The sequence below is a fragment of the Coturnix japonica genome, chromosome 12 (genome assembly GCF_001577835.2).
Source record: "Coturnix japonica isolate 7356 chromosome 12, Coturnix japonica 2.1, whole genome shotgun sequence".
Classification (NCBI taxonomy): Eukaryota; Metazoa; Chordata; class Aves; order Galliformes; family Phasianidae; genus Coturnix; species Coturnix japonica.
Genome location: NC_029527.1, coordinates 16,525,282 through 16,543,422, shown reverse-complemented (window position 1 = coordinate 16,543,422; position 18,141 = coordinate 16,525,282). Strand labels below are relative to the sequence as shown.

Below are 18,141 nucleotides of genomic sequence, written 5' to 3'. Positions count from 1 at the left end.
TTTTATTTCTCTGAGCTGACTTAGGACTTCAATATCTCCTGATGCGATGCCCAAGGGCTGCCAAAGGGACAGCAGCTGACTGCAGGCAGGGAGACGCCATGGGCACCTCCAGCACACAGGCAGCATCTCTTCTTATCAGATAAGGAGAGATACTGCCTGTGTGCCATGGGCTCTACCCTTGGGCATCGCATCAGGAGATACTGAAGCCCCAAACATAACTTGTGCTATTATTTTGGTAGTGTAAGTAAGTCCTAAGTCAGCTCAGAGATGAGGAGTATGAAAACAGTCCAAAATCTGAAGCCTGTGCATTAAATGGTTACTTTTCAGGTGTTTTCTGGGCTGAAGGGAGAACAGCTGCTACTCCCTGATTGCACCTGGATCCCTCAAAGGAAGCAAAGCACAGACTGCGGTCAGAGCAACCCGACATGCTCAGAAGAGAATGAAGGCCTGCTTGAAGTCTCCACATCCATGAATCTCGGGTTGTATTTGCAAAATCAGAGAAAAGCAAGCAGTGATGTTATTGTTTTTTCAATTGGGAAGCTTGAGGAATGCGTCCTTGATCAGTTCAGATTTCTTCGTTGGCCAATTACCAATTATTTCCACTGCTAGTTAAATACAAACTGCGATAATGCCATGAGTGATTCAGTCACGAGTCCAAGAGCCATTATGTAGGGCTTTTTCAGTATTTCAGAAGCTCAGGTTTTCTCAGAACTCTGATGTATGGGAACTGTTGAGTCACGGCCTGACACACTGATGGAGCACCTGGGGAAAGGACTGGTCAGCCCTGAGAGCACAAGTGAAGGCAATTCAGCTGTGTGATAGAATGGGGTGGAGCCTGGCTGCACTTCTCTTAGACCTCATTTAAGGTCTGACTTCTATTGGGGAAGGATCTCTGCCTGGAGAGCTATTCCTTGTGGAGCTTTTCCCCTGTGAACTGAGCCCTTTGGAGATGAGTGAGCATTCTTTTTTTCCTGTTTGTCCCTTTTAGCCATTTCACTCCTGTGTTGCCTTTCCGCTGTGCTAATCTTACAGACTGTAACACCTAAGGTAATAGTTACAAGGAGAACGTTTAGTTACTGACTCGTACTGTGATGAGTGCAGCAGAAGCACGGAGCTGGCCTTGGAGCGGCGCTTTGGAGGTTGTGGTCCCGCAGGGGCCCGCTGGGACACAGCCTGGCTGTGGGGAGCTCCGGTGGTGGTAACGTCCTCCTTCTCACGGGCTCAATGATAACGTCCACCCCTGGCGCGGCGTGCATCATTTGAGCGTACATTCGAGTCGAGAGGCGCGCGTCGGAATGTGAATATGTTGAGTAGTAACTTCATTAAGCAAGGTAGCATTCGCCACCTAGAGAGACACGCGAGCAATGCAGGAGAACGCGCGAGTGAGGATGCGGGCAGATGGAGCCCGGAGCGGGGCAGCTGTGGGCCTCGATAGTCACCGGGCTTCATTAAAGCTTCTGCTTTGATGGCACAGACGGTCATTTTGCCATTGAAAGAGAGCAGGAGAGCACCACCAAGTCCTGCCGAGAGGGCTGTGCCCTCCTACTGCCTGATGATGCTGTGCAGCAGTGCTTGGAACCCACTGGGCTGTGCTTGTGCTGCCCCATTCCTGATGGAGAAATGCATGCACCTTGTCTTAGTTTTAATCGCTTAAGTGAGGAAGTCCTTACCTGTCATAGAGCACGGCAATGAAGATAATGATAATTTCTTGAGGTCTGGGAGCACCAGCCACAGAGCATGGGAGCCTGGGGGGCAGGACAGGGGGACAGGGGCTGCCCCACCACAGCTGAGTGAGGTACATCTCAGGTTGTGAGCAGCGCACTGCTGCAGCTGTTTTCTCCATCATCTCCATTTTGGGGAGCTGGTTTTAACCTAATGCTTCCCTCTTATTCTCATCTATCCCCGTCCTTTTCTTACAGCCTTGAAAAATAGACTAACCGTCACTGAAATGCTGGGTCAGGACATGAAAACAAAAAGTGTTTATTTCTACAGTAATAGCACATGTACCAGTGGCAGGCTCGGCCCAGCCACAACTACAGCACATGCAGAAGTAATTTACTCAATCATTCTGCCTCATTTTCTTGTCCTGAGTTGCCAGTATTCTCTTCATCACAATGTGATTTCCACAGACAGTTCTTGATCTGAAGTTCATTTGCAGTTCATCTTCAGAATTAATTTCTTTTTGTTGGACACATTAATGGTGTATTACTTGTAATTCTTCTAATGAGGCTTCCAGCGTTCACAAATTCAAAATAGGCTTTAAGAAAATGTTCCCCACCTGTTTAAAACTGATTTACATGAATGTCCCGGTGGTTACTAAATATTCATGAGGAGTGGGCATAAAATACTTCTGAGCAAACAGAGATGGCATCAGCAGGCACTGTGGGGGGCTGCTTCAGGTGGGAGGTGTGGGGAGCTGTGGGGCCAAGGGCCCAGCTGTTTCGCCCTGCCCAGGACAGAAACAGTCACACTCACTGGTTTCAGTTTGGTGGTGTAACACAGAAGGAAAGTTGCCTATAAACCTGCCTTACTAGGAGGAAAATAAATCTTGATTCCTTTGTTCTCTGGATAGAAGGGATGCCTGCAGGCTGTGGAAGATTCCTGCTGGGTCTGTGTCTTTCTTTTTGCTCCTGTCTCACCATCCAGTCCCATGAATGGGAGTCTGAAGGTACAGGCAGTGACTGGTGGGTCTCTGTGCTCCTGTAGCTAGTAGGAGGCTCCCAGCTTCCCTCTGGTTTTGCATCCATGGTTTTGCTCAACTTAAGCTTTCATAGCTTGTGGGGTTCTGCTTCATTTTGTGGATTTCTCTTCTTGCTCTGTGACTTGTGTGATGTGCTCTAAAGCTCTGCCACCAGTAATTCCTGATGAGCCTGTAGAGTGCTCTGTCTGACAGACTGTTCCCAAGTGCTTCATATGAGTGCTTTCCCCTTCCTTAGTTTTCCCAACACACTAACTCTTGGCAGACTCATTTTTTTAATGAGACTTTAATTTTTATCTGTAATTTCTCATAAAAATATTCCTACATTGATTTTAAAACCATTCTGCCAGAAGTGTGGACTCCTCTGTATTTAATGAATTGTGAGGTAATGAATGATACTACTTCTCTATTCAATCTTCCTTCTTGATTTAAGTTTGAAATTAGAATCAATAACCCTTTGGTCATGAACATGGAGATATTGGATAGTAACATATTTTGTGGCTCCGTGGACAGCAGAAGTGTTTGCTGCTCCATAGGGATATCAGCAGCAAAACTGGGCTTACTTATGCCAAATTTCTTTAACTTATGTGTCTACTTATAAAGGCCTTACTAACAACACATGGCCTGCAAGACCACCTCCTGTGGGCAGAAGTGCCCCGGAGCCCAAAAGCAGAGTTCTTATTAAGACCCAATCCAATGTCCTGGTTCTGGGAAGCCAGGGGTTACCAGTTGCATTCACACCTCTCCCAGATCCACCCAGCAGGTTGTTGTCAGAACAGCAGCATCCTTTGCTCTTTTCCAGTAGCAACAATTCTCCCATTGTGCAGAAGCTGATGGGACACAGCTTGCCATACTGGTGCTGGTGCTGCTGTTCCTGAGTCCCACCCCAGTGAGTAGTGCAGCCTCTGCAGCCAGCAGTAATGTGGGGCTCATTGTGATTTGGTGCTGCAGTATCACAGATGGGACCCTGAGGAAGGCTGTGGGTGTCAAAGTGATGTTCAATTCCTCGGCCACTGGCAGCCAGCAGGAACTTTGTTCCGTCTGAGTCTGTCCGTAATCCACTCTTATTCTGTGAAAAACCCGAGGCTCAAAGGGATTTACAGCATGTTTCTATGGATGAAATACTGGTGGTTAACATTCATGCCAGGGCTGCTCCTTCTGCATTTTTAATTTGTGTTGCACAAAACAGTGGGCAAATCAGGGGAAAGCACCAGGCCCACAGACGATGGGGCACTGCAGCCTGGGGATGCACTGCTGGGTTCTGCTTATGGGACCAGGCTGCAGATTTTTAAGGGCTCAGGGTGTGCATGTTGCAATGAATTTTGTAAGAATAATCACAATTTGATGAAGAGAAATGACAGATCTGCAGCAAGAAAAGGCTTGCCAGAGATCATTATACCACCCCATTGTGCCATAGGTGTCAAAGCAAATTGTGTTTTCTGGAGGAGAGCTTGTGTGAGCTTGTATTGCCCTAATTTTTGAAAGAATCAAAGAACACAGAGAAGGTGAGGATGCTGCCAAGGCTCAATGCAGCCTGCAGTGCCAGCCCAGCACCTTGGCAGCAGCTGAACTCCTTGGTGTGAGCAATGGGTCCCCAGAGCTTAGCAAACTGGGTCCCCACAGAAATGCTGCTTTTGTCATTGATTCATGCCAGTGATGTTCCAAAAGCAGAACCGGGTCTGCCTGGGCAGCAGGGTTGCTTCTTCAGTAAAACCTGGCAACAGCCTCCAAGTTGCTTCTACTCATATTTTAACCCGGCTGTAATCTGATTGTACTTACTTACTTAAAATAAGTAATGATCAATTGGAATTTTGATTGAGAAAGAACTGAAAGGTTTGACTCACACTTTGGCTCAGAAGATGGAAAATCTGACTGACAATATAATGCAGAGACCTCACCTTAGATAGTAATGAAAAAATATCCTGTAGGAGAGGCTGGGTGTTTCTTTACATATTTCTTGTTCGCTCCTCAGAGAACAATCTCTGTCCCTTAAAATAGTAGAGAGGAGAAACATTCCCAGAGGGATGATCCAGTTGGGTGCAGTGCTGACTATGCATGGCTCCATGCACTGCAGGAAGTGCAGCAGGGCTCCTTTGAGACACACCGTGTCTGCAGCCTTATCTTCTCTTTGTGAAGAAAACCTGCTTCTCTACCAGCCCCCTGATACGATTTGGAAAAGCTAAACAAGAGGAGATGCAGGAGCTTCACAAGTGATTTGTTTTTATTTTGGCTTCCCAGAGTGATGTCACACATGGTGACAGGCTCAGAGAAATATGAAGCTTAAAACACCCACTGGGAAATGTAAAAGGAAGTTACTATCCCTGCCACTAACCATCTGTAAATATTAGATAGGCTTTACAAGTATTTTCCTAGTTGCTGATCAAAATCAGAGCTTGAAACATTTACAGGAAGGTAGGGAGGGATGAAGGGAGGAAAAGAAGAGGAAAGAAGGAAGGAACAGCTACTGGAAACTTTTCAGTATTGCTTTGAAAAGCAAATGTATTTCATTTAGACTTTTATGCCACCTCTAAAAGCAAAGTGGCATCAGCCATTCTAGGATTTGTGCCTTCTTTTGCTTTCCACTGTAAACTAATTAGATGACTGTTCACCCCCTTGACTTTACTTTTAGTAGTAAAATTTGTTCATGAATCCTTGCAAAGTGATTTTGCCAGTTGAGAAATGGCCAATGGCTAAATGAAGCTGGTGTGCTTGCTTGCCTTCCTGGGGATCTGGCTTCATTCCCTGAGCCAGCAGTGTCAGTTCTGCTGGCACTGATTCCCTTCCTTACCAGGCACGTGGATCCCACCCTGCAACTTGCTATTTTCCCATCCCTCAGAGAAGCTTACGATTTGAAAAGCATTGATATAGCAAAGCATTAGTGTCCCCCAAAGCTAAGATTGGCTAAAAAAGTTAATGCCCAGATAATAGGAGGAACAATGTAGCATCAGTTCTACAATGGAGTATTCAGATATATACCAATAGACATGAAAGAAATGCTTACAGAGGCAGACAGTCTAATGTAGAGATGATATCTATGTTTGGAATACCTGAATTGGGTTAATCTTATCTCTTATTAAAATCCTCTGTTGAATTTATCTATTAATAATTAACTCTTGACAAGAGACATCTTTCTACATGAGTAGGTTCTGACTAATGTGACACTCATTAAGGGTGTGAACAGGCAGAGCAGAGCCAGCTCCTGCAGGGCTGAGTGCTGGCTGCTCTGTGCTCTGCTCCTATGCCTGCTCTTTCATGCAGTAGCTGGCCTGAAATTTGGGGAATCCAGCTGTCATAATGAAAGCACATCCATCCATTCTAAAGCTCTACTGAATGTGGTGTCCGTGTACCATTGCTGGATGGCTGAGGAAAGGACCATTTAACCATCCTGGTTAGATGTTATTCCATCCAATCTCAGCCTATAGGCAACAGCATCCCACTTACAGCCGATCCATTTGGATGCTGCAGTATGTGTGATTTTAATGGATGCGGACAGCATGTGAGCTCTGGGGAAAGGTGCATTTCACTCTGAAGAATGCCAGGTAGCCCCAGGGGCAGGGAACAGAGTTTTACACCTAACTGCTGTGAAGAGTTACATACTGCCCTGTTAAATGCAGGAGAGAGAAGGTTTGGGTTTCCAGATTGTTGTCTCCTTAAAGAGGGACCAGAACAAATTTCAGGTTTATCTCTGCTATGACAGGGCAGTGCAGGACAGCCATAACATGCACACTGCTGCAGGATAACATCTCCCTTCCAGCGGAGAAGTACTGAGCCCTGAGCCCTTGCACACAGGGCTGATTAATTGTTTTCTTCTTGTTTTTGTACAACAAGGCCTGGGACACCGGAGTATTTCAGCTGTTCAACCAAAGGTCAGCAGAGGGTGTCCCCAGCTGAGCAGTAGAGGCTGGATATAAAGTGGACTCCTGTCACAGTGGCAGTAGAAACCTGGTGCTGAGCAGGAAGAAGTCAGGGTACAGGAATTAGCAGGAGTCACCGGGAAGGGCCTCTCGTCTCTACAGAAGCCCTTCTGGAATGCTGCACTGCTCCTGCACGCAGCCAGGCGCCTGTTCTGTTCTCAAGAAGGAGGGAGGCTGCACTAAGGTAAGTGGGCGAGCACTGACCTAAAGTCCTGGCCGCTGCTGGGCCTTGTCCAACTGCAGTGCTGCACAAAGCTATGTCCCCCAGGGCTACTGTGAGATGAGCTCCAACTTCAGTGAGCTCCCACCTTCCTTTCTTTACGCTTCTCCTCTTTTTGAACCAGCCATGGTCTTAGAAGCAGGGCAGGGCAGCAGCAGAGCGCTGCAGTGTTTTGCCGTGCAGATCCCCCCAGCAGAGGACCTGCAGTCCTGCTCTGCTGCCAGTAGGAAATCAGCTCACTCCCTGGAATTCCAGCCTGGCCTGGTCATGCAGCTTTTACTCATTCCTGCTCTCTCAATTACACTGCAACCCCTTACAGTCAGGTCAGTAATGTATCACATTATATTTTGCATTTATTTGTTTTCACTGCATGTTAAATCAAAACAAAAGAACCTACAGACTCTGTAGGTTCCTATTTCTTTCTCCCACTTCACTGTCCTCTCTTAGGCATTCTCTAAATTAATTCTTTATTCTTTATCTAGCAGTGATCAAACACAGGTGTTTCACAGAGCAAACCCTGCAGTGGGCAGCTGGAGCTTGACCTTCCTTTTATGTCAATAGGAAAACTCTCAGCATTGAGCATAAGCCAACCTATACGTAAACTCCCTCACTAGTCTTCAACAATTAGAGGCTGATATAAGGCCTGAAGGGCAAGATAACCCACCTATTAGTGGGGCTACTCCAAACACCTCCCTTTTCCTCAGCCAGAAGTGCCTGGTAGAGATACAACAGGTGATCTTGCAAAAAAAAAAGTCAATGCTGTTACAATTCAGTTGTTTTCCTTTAGAGTTATTATATATCTTCTCATCTACTTTACAAATATTTGGAAAACACAAATGCTCAGATTTTAACTAAATTACACTAGAACAAATATCTTTATTGCTGCACTGAAAGCTGTGGATCTGCCCAAGCTAAATTCCATTTAATGTTTCTTTAACGACCTTTGGGACAGCTTAGCCACATTCCGATGAGTGTTCAAATGAGATGGCTTTTGTTAGATTGCAGCTGTTTAAATCCAGCGTGACATTGCTACCCCAAACACAAGTATTATCATTGCCCCAGGTACCGAGGCAGTTGATCCTGGTTTCTCTGCTTATGACAAAAAGTAATGGTATGAGCAGGCAGTTCAAGCAGTTGTGCCAGCATTACTCAGGCTGCCTGCAGATCTCCTTAGCGCTGCAGTGTGCCTTTGTGGGCAGCTCTAAGATGGATACGTGAGAGTAGCTCCCACTGAACCATTTGAATATAGATGCAGCTGGGTCTCTGAATTTATATTCAAGATAAGAATTGCCCTTCATTTTACATGGTTGAGGAAATTCTGGAATGCTCAGATGCACTTTCTGATAAGTCTGAGTTTCACTGGAACAGAAACCACAGTCATCCACAAAATCAAGTAAGCATTTCAGCTTAACGTATGAACTTAGTTTTTCCCTCTCTTAGAGAGGACTTTGGAAGGCTGCGATCTCCCAGGGCAGCTCTGGGACAATATTCTTAGCACTGGGCTGTTTTCATCCTTAGAAATCCCACTGAGCAGGGTTACAGAAAGGAACAGTAGTAACTGTGAGGAACAGTACAGTGAACCAACTTTGTTGTAGTTGTGGTGACTCAGTGTGGCACAAAAGTGTATCCCTTTAATGGATGACTTTTCAGAGCAAAGATGAGAGGAACAAAAATGTTGAGTGAGATGGGAAGGGTGTGTGGACTTTGCACTATTGAATATGTGACAAAATCAATTTTTTTCCCCTTGGAAGTATAGCTTAGAAAACGTCAGCAGTGGGCACTGCTGCATTGAGAATATAGGTGTAATGAGACACCTTCTGTGATTTATGAGAACATACAGTGCTGTTGGCTCATCATGGTGCAATACCGGAGTTCAGAAGAAAATAGGAAGGAACATCAATTAGATTATTTCTGCTAATAATTCTGCTAATGAAAGGAGCCATGGGGGTGCAAGTGTGGGATGAAGCAGTCAGTGCTGAGGATGCTGCTTGCTCATTGCTCATTGCCTACACACACAGGGGTGCTCTGCAGGCTGGCACAGCAGCAGCTGGAGCACGAGGATGCATTGGACATGTCTTCTGGTTTGGCTTCACTTATAGGTGACTGAAGCGGCCTTTCAAAACCTCTCCACGATGCAAATGTAGAGGGACTAAGCGGGAATGACAAGGAGACTCATTTCGGAGTGATGTGTCTGTCCCAAACGCCTGCTAACGCCCAGCCGAGCAGCCGAGGAAGGAGCTGCCACTTCGGTGCCCCCACCAGATGGCACTGCGGTAAAGCACTGTTCGGAAGGAGGATTTACGACCGTCCTCACGTCCTGCACGGAGCCTAAATGTCAAACTTTCAGGGATCTGTAGTGCTGGGAGAGTAGATGGTATTTATGGCAAGAGTATTGATCTCAGATGGAACCGAGTCTGTAGTAAATGGTATCTCAGAGGGTTTGGCTGTTGCTACAACTGTGAACAGTTCATTTAGTGCTACCGTCGGATACGACTGTAATGATACATCTGAAGAACTAGAACTAATGAAGAAACCTCCAGTGCGACTGAAGTACTTAGGAATAAAGCCTTATTGCTTGACAAGGAGCTGTGATACCACGATTAGAAACCTGCAGCATCGTAAGCAATTTTGTGCAGGTAGAGCCTTCACATCCATGGTCCCGAGAGAAGGGAAAATGTGAGGCTCAGTTCAGCCATCACCCCAAGCTGCTTTGTTTCCCTGGACCAACACTTCATTCCCAGTCAGGCAGGTCCCCTTTGTGAAAGACTATTCTGTGTTTCTCAGGAATGAAAGCAAAACCGCTTATTTTTATTGTAAATCATATTTTAAAAGCCATAATGCTAACATGAGCCATCTGAAATTAACGCTGATATGCCTTCACAATAGCAGGATAATTAATATCAGTGTTTATATAGTATCTCTCCTTGCACAAGATCCCCCAGGACTTTGCAGATAACACCCTGCAGAAGCTATTGTAGCCATCATATAAAGCATCTGGTCCACGGCAGTTTAAAAATCCCATTTTAATTTCAACTCTGCTTCCCCCTAAAGTCAATGGACTGTTTCGCCTTCCAGAGTTGAGTTAAGCCCTTTGTTTTCATTTGGTCCTTGAAAAGAAAGGAATTGAATTATGATAGTTTTGTTCAGCACCTCCCAGAGACCATGTTTTAATTGCACACTCTCTGCACAGGTAGCTGATGGGCACATACAATGAATGTGGCAGGGATTTTGAGCAGGTGACTTATAACCTACTTGGAAAGAGTGTCTCAGGGTAATGGGGGCATCTGGACATTCCAGATAATTCCAGCAAAGGCCTGAGCAAAAAAGCCCTGAATGCATGTGGTGACCTTACGAGTGGCTACAGAACTTGGCAATGACAGAGACAAGAGAAAACAACCCCCCCTCAAAACTGTCTTTTCACTACATAACCATGAAATGATTTGAGACACTCCAACTTTATTGGGTTAATGAACTCAAAACCCAGGATTCTTCAGTACTGAATCAACCAGAGTCTACCAGCAAAGACCAATCTGTGGGAATTAATGTGTGCATAAAAAGAACCTTTATGCTGCCTGGAGTCCTGTTGATGAAGGCTATGTTCCTCACGTTGTCTGTGCCATCTCCTGAGACACCCAGCCCAAGGTATTTGTCAGTAGGAAGGTGGGTGGGTAGAGGTCCTTATGCTATTCCTGCTGTTGCTGAGCCATGCAGTGCAGTGGTGTGAGGCTGGCAGTGATGGCTCTGCTTCCAGCAGTTCCTCCTCCTGCACATGAGTGTGGAATCACATCCTTTGCACTCACACTGAACTCAGACAGGCAGAGCAATGCCACCTCTCTCCTCCTCAATACAAGGTATTCAAGGCTTATTTGCTTTATTTAACAGCACATAGGAAAGTTCTCAGAAGGTGCTAGGTAAGTCTTCCTACTTCTCTTAGAATCAAAAGGTGCCACAGGATTTTTTGGATGCTATAAAGGCTGAAGGCGGCCATGTCAGAGACACACAGATCTGAAGCCTTGGAGCAAAATTTCCCTATCTGTGCTGTCACTGCGTATATGAGAGGATGGAAAGCAAGGGGAAGAGTTGCCTAGGAAGCAATGGGAAGAAAGGAAACTTGATTCTAAAGAGCAGGATAGAAAATGAACTGTGTATTCAGAAATGGGAGATGAAGATAATAAACAGAAGAATAAGCTGGCAAACTTTGTTAGAGTTGTAAAGTGCTCATTTAAATCTACTTTTGTTCCCCATGATTCACAGAAGTGAAAGTTTACCCCAGATCCCTCAGTGTTCTCTGCATGGCCCACTGCTATAAGCTGCAGTGTTTGAGCCCCATGGAACTGCTCTGCTTCAACTGGAAATGTGTCCCATAGAAATGAGTGGGACTGCTTCTGCCTTCCCAAGCAGCCTGCAGTAATGCACATGGACAAGGCAATTGCTGCGGTAGACAGTGTATGACTGTCAATGGAACCATCTATATCCCACCCTAGGATGTTTGAGATTACTGTTAAGATCTAGCAGGGTTGCTACATCCCTGCAGACAGTGAACTGAATGAATTTTGCTTTTCTGGACAATTTCCTTTGCTGCCCTCTTCTTAAAATGCTAAAAGCCATTTACAGAATTTGCTGAGGGCAAGCACTGATTCAATTGCATTGCTTTTGCTATTAAAGACCTTAAGGCAAGACAGAAGTCATCTTCTTTGCGTCCTTTTACATCTTGCAGATCATGAATCTCCACACAGCACTGATTTGGAGAGCAGCGTATTCATTGCCTTTGTGTTGCATATGACGAGGTGCCTCATTCTGCCTCAGGGGATTCTGACAGGTGACTCTCGAAGGAAATATTTCTACTTTTGTTTCATCACCACTCTGGCAATGGGCTGAGCAATGCAGGTTAAGACAGAGGGAGGAGCACTGCAAAATAAAAGCTCCTTCTATTTCCTGGTTTTGTAGTTTTTGCTCTTGGTATTCCATATCACGACAGATGTGCTGTATTCCTAGCACACAAAAGATCCAACTCTCTTCATGATGATAAAAACTTCAGTTATTAAATGGCTATCAAGAAATTTCTGTGGTGCTCATGGGTGGAGAAAATCTGAGCATGATATTTGTGGGAAGAAATGAATGAGCCCCGGTGTCTTCAAATGGCTTAAAATGTCCTCCTGAGGATTTCTGTCAAAAACATTTCCAGGTTTAGGTGAAATATGTACTGAAGGAACACCAAGCAGAAAGCTTTCGCATGGAGATCAAGGGTTACTACAGCAGCTTATGTCAGTAATAATATACAGAAATACACCTGGAGATGCTGATGCATGGAAGAAACCCTAGTCTCTGCAGCGAATAGCAGAACTCAGTTCTCTGATTATTTCATTGGTAGCCACGTTTCTCCTTGAAGCTGTCATTTATACATTAGAAAATAACTGTGTATCCTTCATCACAATGAGTGCTGGAAATCTTAGAAGGAGCCTGCAGAGATGGGATGGGCTCCAGCATTTTCCTTGTAGAGCTTACAGTGCAGGACTAGAGAACTTCTTCCCATGGATCCTGTTAGATGAAAACCTTTAAATGTGCTTTCAGATTCAAGGGACAGAGTGCCATGAAATGTGTTTGGTTTTGCAATCTTATTTAATATTTCACTTGTCACATCTCTATCAGCCTTATATGAATGACACCTTAATACAAGCATGCCATGCCCTGCACTGGTGTGCCTATGGGGAATGGGATAGAAAAACTTGGAGATATTTAAAGAAAACATCCATTTGATGGTGTTATACTGCTTCCAGATAAAACATCTCTGTAGTTGCATACTTCTGAACTTTTTGCCACTGGACATATGGCCAAAGACAGCTGCACGGAGCTGAACAGATCCCATTTAAAGATACCCCTGTAAGCAAGGTACTTGTATCTGAGCACATTTTGGGGGGATAGTTACTCCATAAGGATTTCAAAGGAGTCTGAAGGAAGCAGTTCATAAAGCCCATTGAAATTCAGCAGCCGTTGGGTGTTTGAATTCAAATGCAATTTGAACTCATTTTACTTTTTATCTATTTTTCTACTTTAAACGTACCTGCTGCATTTGATCATAAACCCTCTTGGGTTGCTGAGATTGTGTGGTACAGTGGTTACTGCCCTTTCCCAAATGTGGTCCTGCTTGCTGGACTCTGTTAGGCTTGAATCCAGGAATATTTTCATCTGCTCTAAAGAACCTTTTGACATACCTCAAATGCACCTTTTTATGTGGGACTTTTCTTTGTCTGGACTACGCGATGCTACCGGGAGGTCTGGATTGTCATCACAGTGTGAATTTTCACATGTCAGCATGTCAATGACACAGAGCTGTACTTTGCTTTCCAGCCTTCCTTCCCCGAGGAGCTGTCTGCCTCTCAGATGTTCGCAGCTGGATGAGCAGCAATTTTCTGTGGCTGTGTATGGTGCCGGAAGATGGAAATGTTTCTGAAATGGAAGCAATTAGATACCACAGCTCTCAGCGCTGGGGGAGGATTTTAGTAACTTGACCCTTTGAAGTTTGGACCCAGAAATAAGTCAGGTTTATTCTGTCACCCAGACAAAATGTTGCTTATCCAGTGCTTTCATCTAGAAGCAGGTGGTGCTGCAGAGGAGGGTCAGAAGTCACACTGATCCTGCATCCTTCTCACTCTCTGCTGCTGGAACATACTGACTAACAGCGTGAGGAAGAGCAGAACAGTCCAGATATGCACAGCCAGATATAAATGTGTTTCCTTCGTTATTAAGTACCCATCTGCTTAGACTCCAACTGTGCAAAATGCAGAGCTTGCAAATACTGAGCAGTGTTTGGTGAACACAGCAATGGGCTGTAGCTTTGTTGGGAGGCTGTGCATAGTTAGAAACTTTTCTTCATGAGAATGGCGCAAGGATGGTCCCCATGTTAAGTTATAACATCCCTTGCCAAGTGAATTACAGAATCACAGAATCACCAAGGTTGGAAAAGACCTACAAGATCATCCAGTCCAACCATTCACCTATTACCAAGAGTTCTCACTAATCCACATCCCTCATCACAACGTCCAAATGTTCCTTGAACACCCCCATGGTCGGTGACTCCACCACCTCCCTGGGCAGTCCATTCCACTGCCTGACCACTCTTTCAGAGAAGTAGTATTTCCTAATGTCCAGCCTGAATCTCCTCTGGCGCAGCTTGAAACCATTCCCTCTGGTCCTACTAGTTACCAGTTTGCCGATCTCCTTCCCTGCCAGCTCATTTTGTGGCTCAGGGGGACAGCCTGCTCCCATGCTCTTGGACCCCTTTACTCTCCATGACTGAATCACAGGGGACTCCCCCTACTAGGGCTGTGGTTGTACAAGCAGTTCTGTAGGGGAGAGGGGCATCCTTCGTAACCTGTCAGAAGGAAAGATAACTGCTATGGGATACAGCTAGCTGAACTGAACCTGTCTACCAGCAGCTACAAAGACACGTGAAGAAAATGGAAAGGCTCTCACTGACCTCAGTGAGATCTGGACAAAGTGCTTATTAAAGAGACATCACGTACACCAGAGATAAAAATAACCTTTGGCTGTTTCTGACAGAGCCACACATGAACCAGAGATGCAGAGAGTTCTGAATTCTGCCCTGTCCCCCGAGCCATGCTTTTCTTGCCAAGTTTGTAGTTTGAGTTCTTGTTTCATGCAGCATGATTATTGATGTCATAGTTTAGTTTAATTATAGATGTTCAGTTATATAACTCCCTCTCTTGAAAGACTTTTTTTTCTGTTAAGGACTTTATAAGGAGGTTGTGACCCCACAGTACATGTATGTCCAGGGGAAGAAGTCTGAGATCTTCTTCAGGAGAAAGGAGTCTCGCAGAGCACGGCCCTTTATGCATCGTGCATGGAACCTTTCACATGAAAGCATGAAGCCATTATCCCTTTCCCACAGGCTTCCCTGTTTACCTCAATAACAGCATCGAATTGTAAATTCAACTTAAAAAAATCTAAGGATCTGAGGTTCTTTTACCTGTATTTTAAAACAAAACAAAGAAAATCACTCAGTTGTCATTGCAATGGAGGAGATACTGCAGGGCAACCTGCTGAAGGGAGCGCTTGTGCCTAACTGATAGTCAGGAATCAGAACTGCTTTGCTTGCAAACGTTACTGTTGCAAGCCTGGTGATTTCCTGAAAGGAATTGTCTTTCTCCCTTCTGACAGGTGAAGAAGATAACTGCTTCCTTTATCCAGTGGGTATTTTTCTGTGTCCGGCAAAAGAAAAAATCTTTATATTATTTTACTGGTTTTAACTGTGAAAAAGAACTGTTTGTTTGATAAAAGATGCACTGTTAACCAGAGAGAGGTGCTTCACACAGGGTAACCTTTGCTATTGTCCTGTGCCATTTGTAGTTCAGCAGTGCTGGATTACTCCAACCCACAGGACCCTGCTCTGGCAGCCCTGGGCTGTATTGTTCCACAAGTGCTGTGACAGCACCTGAAAAAGCATGCAACTTCCCTTGGCACTGCCACTGTTATCTGCAGTCACCGAGCCTGCGTGTCCTGATTCCCAGTGCAATGAATCACCAGACAATGCTGTCTGTGCTGCTTGTGTCATTTTCTGTTTTATTAATGGCCAATGCCTTTCACAGATATTTTCCACACGACTGCAAGAACCAAACCAACAGAAGATGTCACAATTCATTAGGCACCAAGTGACTTTCTAGCTTATCTGAAACTGATGAAAAACCTGCCTTCTTAAGACAGCTGATCTGGAATTTTGTCCAAAAGATGATACAATCCGGAATGCTGTCTGTAATACTAATAACCACTAGACCCTGTCACATACCAGTGGTGCTATTATTATATGTTCTGTAACTGCACATCAAAATGAATCCAGAGAGAACAGCTCTGGTTCACTCTCCATGCACCCCGACACATCGAAGTCTCTCCTGAGAAAAACTCCCAACACATCTGCTTTATAAATGTGCAGAACTCTGTGGCTACACTAATTTAGGGACACCTATCGGTATGAATGCTCTAATGACAGGGTTTTGGATTTATACATAGGAACTGGCATTGGAAGCAAAAACCCAAACTTCTAAACAAACCAGCTGTTCTTAATACACTTCACATCATTACCTACTGGGACCAGTGAACCATCATATCCAAGTTCTCCTGACGTTTGTGTTGTTCAGCATTACTCACGGCTCTTTACAGAATGCTCAGACAGTCTAGAGTTCTCAGTGACAATGGGTTATTCACTTCGTTATTACACTGCAAAGACAGGAATGAGTACATCTCATACTTCATCACAGCCGTCTGGAAAACCCTTCCACTAAGGGTATTCTAAATCTCATCATCATCAGGTTGTATGTTTGGAAAGCAGTAGAAACGTTCTCTTCTTGATGGTGTGTATGGTGTGTTTCTCTTGGGAAGCATGAGGATGAAAAATAAACAAAACAACTTCAATCATTAGATTAATTTTAATTGTCTTAATAAATTATCCAACTATGTCTTTCACAATTTCTGCTCTTTGTAGTTTAGAACCAGCTGGGAAGAAACCAGCTGCCGTTTAGATCAATGCTTACTACAACGGTTGGCAGATACTGTGTGGGAGCAGAATCAGGAGTTGATGAAAACAGGCTTTTTGCATGCAGATCTACTACATCAACACAACACGGGAGCCTTACAGCCGGGCAGTTCCTCAGCACAAATAGAGTGTGTTGGCAGCGCATTCTGACAGCTTCAGTGTTATCGGGCTGTAAAATACAACAAAATTACTTTATTTGCTGCAGACAACTTGGGATTTATTTATTTATTTGCTTTGCAACTGTATGGCTCACAATAATAATCCATTCTTTTCCAAAGAGAGGCTGAGAGGTATTTGACATAAACATTGGAACCAATAACAGTACTATTCTTTCTCCATAACGCATTTTTTCTTGTGAGTCAGTAGGTGATAAAATACATAACACCTCACCTGCAGGTCATTGTTTTCAGTCTGATCCACATTGATACTCACAGAGCGTTATCAGTCATCTTCTCCAAGGCAGCCTATGCAAAACAGTGACTAGATGGTGTTGGAGGAGCCCCTAGAAGACATTTGCAGCAACAGAGCATTAACCAATTGCCACCAATGAGCTCTCACTGGCAGTCTCACAGTGGAAGACAGAAAACAAAGTGCCTCTTCACCGTCCTGATTTGGTTCCTTTGGGTAAGACCTGAGTCATACTGACAGTGCTGCCTTCAAGGATTATACTATGCATGAAATTAAGAGTGAATGCTTCTTTCCCAAGGAGTGTGACCTTTCTACTCTTCTACGAGTACTTTCATGACTTTAATACAAACTAAGTGTTCCTAGTCTTTAGATTTCTCAGCGCATCTTCTGGTTTCACAAAAGAAGAAAGGAAGACCCACAATCTAGAAGAGTTTATGGAACCACTTTGGTTTTCTTAGACTGATGACAGTTACTGTGCTGAGCTTAAGATGTGCGGCGGCTTGGTTAACATCCCACATACACCAAATATATCACACAGTGCCATATCCAGCACGAAACAGAAGGAATATTGAAGATATTCTGTCAAACTCCCAGTGACTCAGGGCTGGGAAACATTGTTTTCTCTCTCGTTGCTCTCCTTACACCTATTTCCCATGGCTGTTATTTTGCAGGTTTTTGTGCCATACAGGTGCCCAATGATGCAGAAATTATGCACCTCTGTACTACTTTACAACCCAGAGCTGCTTTCCTGGCATTCCTATTTGTATCTGAAAGATGCCCGGGCACTTGTCATTCAGTGGAATACTTGAAGTCTTTCAGTTTCTTTTTTTTAACATTCTTCTCCTTCTCACTCCCCTGTGTATTGAGACCAACATATTTGGGAGACGCTTCTCTCCTTTGCTTACATACTAAGTATGAAACCTGATTAATCAAGAGTCAGACCACGTTTAGCCAAAATAAAGTCACTGTATTTATCAACTGAAATGTTATTTTAATTAGCACAAGGTGTGCTATGAGTGAGCCCTAAAGGGAATACGGAAAGGAATGTTTTCCTTTAAAAGAAGGTCCTTGAACTCCAAATTCCCCATTCTCTATCTTCCACCTGTGGAAAACCCAGGCTTACATACTGAAATACTCTGACAAGGCTGTCTCAGGTTTGCTACATCCATTCACTTCTTTTCAGTTTGTATGTGTGAAATATCATGTAGACACACAACTAAAGGAAACCCTGGGGAAGTTTGTATCTTCTGCATGTGCTGACACTGAAGGGCGCACAGACTTTTAGACATTATTCTTTTCATACACTCACAGACTCTTTCAAACACAGTACCACGAACATACCAGCTTGCTCAAA

General features: G+C 44.5%; 1 long non-coding RNA gene across 1 annotated transcript; it reads left to right on the top strand.

Moving 5' to 3' along the window:
• The first annotated feature begins 877 nt into the window (after positions 1-877).
• LOC107320026 lies at positions 878-11,656 on the top strand. The gene is made up of 3 exons (XR_001558111.1): positions 878-953; positions 6,527-6,796; positions 8,932-11,656. It is a non-coding gene; the product is annotated as an uncharacterized LOC107320026 (long non-coding RNA).
• The last annotated feature ends 6,485 nt before the right edge of the window (positions 11,657-18,141 follow it).